At 33.9% G+C, this 4759-nt stretch overlaps 1 pseudogene; it reads left to right on the forward strand.

The window, feature by feature from the left end:
- The first annotated feature begins 1897 nt into the window (after positions 1–1897).
- Positions 1898–4148, forward strand: LOC131171208 (TMV resistance protein N-like; annotated as a pseudogene).
- Positions 4149–4759: the final 611 nt, after the last annotated feature.

The raw sequence follows: 4759 nt of genomic DNA on the forward strand, positions 1-4759 counted from the left end.
CTATTGTTGCTTGGGAATGCTCATTATGTCTCTTCTATTTGTAAAGATGGTATCAAACACTCTTTTGACTCGTAGGTATTAGCTGGTACTTAGGTACCTACCCAGGTACCCACTTACATATTTGCCACCTTGCAAGTATATGTAGCTCCATAGGTACTAGCTCCCCTGTTACAGTACCTCGACATCTGCATTTAAGTACCAACACTTGGTGCAATTACTTCTATCACTTTTGTATTTACTAGATAAATCTTACTTTATTTTATATTATGTGCTTCTCCTATAGATTGTGTTGTTTATTGTGTTAGAAATTAGCTAAATACTAAAAAGCCAATTTTCTAGATATTTGTATTATAGAGGAGACTCCATCAAAATCTTTGCTGACCAGGTACCTTTGTTGACCCACAAGTGTCTCTACAGGTGTAGATACCTCTACAACTACCTAGAACCTAATACCTCTACAAGCACTTCTTCAGGTGCTTAGCCTTCATCCACTCTTATTAAGGTTCCTATAAGTACATGCAGTCTCCTAAGACTGTTGTACACTTGAAGAGCTAATTTCCTTAGGTGCATTTCACAGGTAGCTAACTTCATTTCTTTATTTTTATTTTTGCAGAGAGTGTAAGTGTAAGCCTTTGGTGCTTCCTCATTAAGTGTAGGTATCCAATACTAGGGAGTTGTCTATCCATCCTTATTTTAAAGCTACTTACTGACTCCAAGCTTCCTTCAAGAACTTTTCTACATGTTGTAATCATTATATTTTGATGTAACAAATTTGGTATACATTTGATACTTAGGTTCTTGTTGAACAATAAGCTATGTTTCAACTTTTATTTATGAATAAAAGTGGCCTAAGGCCTAGTTATTACATTAGCCTTTGTTTGATTACATTTGAATGCTTTAAAATGTTAGCAGTTGTGTCAACTTTTTCTATTTCACTTTTACATGGTCCTTAGGAAAAGCAGTGAGATTGGCTGTTTGAGGCCATGGGTCGGCCTTTGCTATTTTATGCTTTGTGTTATCCCATTGGCTTCCTGTAACGTGCAATGGCTTTGACTTGTAGAATCGCATCATTTGAACTGTTATCTTAAAAATCAGAGCAATTGTCATTGTCATAAAAGGAATATAAAGTGTGGCAACATTGATTCCTCATATACTGCCCCTTGGGGAAATTTTGGGCCGGTGCCCCTCAAGTTCTCTAATACTCCTGGAAGTCAAGTTTGGCTTCTCCAGCTTAAGGAATTGGTCATTAAAAGCTGTAAAAACTTGAAGACCAAATTTTTCCTTCATCACTTGTAGGATTATCAATTTGTCTTGAGTTTTATCAATTAGAATTGTGATATTAAGAACCTGGACCATGTGTTAGTACTTGGGACATTGGTGCAGTTGACTGAGATACCTACATTATAGATATTTTTGTTTCCCTGTGACTATGCCCCCAAGTTTTGAGTCATTTGAGGAATTGTTAGTACCATTAGGATTGGAGTTACCGATTTCATCATTTGAGGGACTGGTGTTACTTTTTGGAGATCTTGCACAATAGATAATGGAGTCCTTCTAAAGTTATTGCCTCCTGAGCTAAAAGAGCCAAAGGTCACCTAGGGCATCTGCACCTTTCGCTGTTGGAAAGCTGGTACCACCTCTGCATCGTAAACACTAGGGTGAGTGATTGGGTTAGTTTTATCGATAACTTAGATGGGAACAATAGTTTTACTTCTGGGGCAGCTAAGTTGAATTGGTATTCTTGGTTGGCTAGCCACCTGTTTTGGTTTTAGGAAAGTGCACTGCATAGTGGAAAATAGCTTCTATAAATACCATTCTAAGCTTGTAGAAGAAAGATATAACAAATGACCCATCAAGCTTCCCATTTAAAAGTTTTTCATGGCTCTTAGTTAAGGCGATGGAGGAAAACTCTTTAGCTTTATATTCATCATCATCATCATCATCTTCTTCTTCTTAATAATGGAAATATGATCTTTTTCTTAGCTTTAGTGGCAAAGATACCCGTAAGAATTTTATTAGTCATTTGTATAAAGAGTTTTGCCAAAAAGGAATCATCACATTCAAGGATGATAGAGAACTTGAGAAAGGGGAAACTATTTCTTAAGAACTCCTCAAAGCAATTGAAAGCTCCAAAATTTCTCTTGTCATCTTTTCAAAAAATTACGCTTCTTCAACATGGTGTTTGGATGAACTCGTAAAATTTTTAGAATGCAAGAAATCTGGTAACCAAATAGTTTTTCCCATTTTCTTTAATGTAAATCCATCAAGTTTGAAAGAATGGGAATTTTGAAAATCACTTTGTCGAACATGAGAAACGCATCAAGAAACGACGAGAGGTTGCAGCGGTGGAGACTTGCTATGACTCAAGTGGCCAATCTTTCTGGATGGAATTTACAAGACAGGTCAGAATATATCCCTTTTCTTTTAGTTGTTTGAATTTAATTAGCATTTTCCTATATGTCCCTCACTAAACTCATGCTTTTCAGTTTTTCCCATATTTCTGTAACCTATATATATATATATATATATATTGGTTATACATATTTCTGTAACATCATATTTTTTTTATTTTAGTAATTAGCCGCCAACTAACACGAAAAAAAAATAGTTATAATCAATTAAATTTATTAATTTTTGAAAAAGTATAAATAATTGAATGTGTTTTTAGAAAAAAAATTTAAAATTTCTTCCTCTATCTCTATTACTTCACAATTTTTAACGTTTGGCTACTATTTGCCAACACAGCAAAATACAAGGAGTTTTTTTTTTTCATATTATAGAAATTTTGTTTGCAATGGGAACAAATTTGAACACTTGATATTTTTAATATTATTTTTATGTTTAAAATATTGTGTTATATATAATAATAGGAAATTCTTACATTATAGGGAGGAGTCAGAATTTATTCAGAACATCGCTAAAGACATGCTTAATAAATTGAGAAGATTTAGTCATAGCATAGCCAAGGATTTTGTTGGAATGGATTTACGGGTGGAGAAAGTGAGATTATGCATAAATATAGAGGAGCTGAATAATGTCAAAACGGTAGGAATTTGTGGGATGGGTGGCATAGAAAAAATAACTATTGCCAGTGTCATCTACCAAGAAATGCAATGCCAATTTGAGGGTAGTGCTTTTCTTGCGGATGTTAGAGAAACTTCAAGAAAATATGATTTGGTCACTTTACAAAGACAACTTTTATGTGCAACATTGATGGAAAGAGACATAGATGTGTACGATGTGTACAATGGAGTTTATCACATAAAAAATAGGCTATCCTGGAAGAAGGTTTTGGTCATTCTTGATGATATTAATGAGTTGGAGCAATTAGAATTATTAGTTGGAAAAAAAGATGAAAACTAGTTTGGAGTTGGAAGTAGAATCGTAGTAACAACTAGGGATGAACATTTGTTGATCCAACATAAAGTGGATCAAATATATAGGGTTGAAGAGTTAAATCATCATGAAGCCCTTTAACTCTTTTTGCTTGAAAGCCTTTAAGAATGACTGTCCACCAGAAGACTACATAAAGCTATCCAACCAATTTGTAAACTATGCAAGTGGCCTCCTATTAGCACTTAATGTTTTGAGTTGCACCTTGTATACTAGATCTATGAAAGAATGGAATAGTGCATTGAAGAGGTTGAAGGAAATTCCCAATGAAAAAATTCTAAGTAAACTTGAAATAAGTTTTTATGGACTGGAGGAAGTACAAAAGAAAGTATTTCTAGACATCGCATGTTTTTTTAAAGGAAAAATAAAAGATTATGTCATGAGAGTATTGGAAAGTTGTGGATTATACCCAGATATTAGTCTAAGAGAGCTCATCGATAAATCTCTCATAACAATTTTAGAAGATCGAGTGTGGATGCATGATTTGCTTGAAGAAATGGGTCAAGAAATTGTTCGTCGTGAATGCCGAAAAGTGCCTGGACAACTAGTAAACTATGGCTTTATAAGGATGTCTATCATATTTTAATGAATGATATGGTAAGTATTAGTCAATAATTAAGAATTATATTTGATTTGACAAACTTCCATTATAAATTTTACTAGTCTTTCAGTTATTTTCACCACTAATTATTGTCTTTGATTTTTAGGGAGCGAATCTAATTGAAGGTGTACTCCTAGATTATATGTTTGATTAAGGAGACAGATATATGAGTTCTAAAGCTTTCTTGAAGATGAAAGCTTTAAGATTGCTCATACTACACAATTTAAACGTCTGCAAAGACATTGAATATGTTTCCAATGAATTAAGGTACTTGGAATGGCATGGGTATCCTTTCAAATCCTTGCCACAAACTTTTCAACCAGATCAACTTGCTGAGCTCCATTTGTCATATAGCAGAATTAAACAATTATGGAAGGAAGTAAGAGTATGCAAAACTAACTTCTTATATATATTTATTTCTTTGGTTTTATGGTTATGGATTAAGTTTCATTCTGACTTTCTTTATTTCCAATTTACAACCTTAAAGTTGTTAAAGATAGTTAACCTTAGCTACTCCAAAAATTTAATCAGGACACCAGACTTTAGGGGGATCCCATCTCTTGAAGAGTTGAATCTTGAATGTTGTACAAGATTAGTTGAAGTACACCATTCCATTGGACTTCCAGAAAGGCTTGTTTTGTTGAACATGATGAATTGCAAAAGCCTTACAGCTCTTCCAAGTAGCCTATGCAATTTGAAGTCTCTTAAAGTTTTTAATTTGAGTGGCTGCTCAAATCTTGAAGAGATGCTAGATAAGATAGGGGA

This window comes from Hevea brasiliensis, chromosome 12 (genome assembly GCF_030052815.1).
Source record: "Hevea brasiliensis isolate MT/VB/25A 57/8 chromosome 12, ASM3005281v1, whole genome shotgun sequence".
NCBI classification, from domain to species: Eukaryota; Viridiplantae; Streptophyta; class Magnoliopsida; order Malpighiales; family Euphorbiaceae; genus Hevea; species Hevea brasiliensis.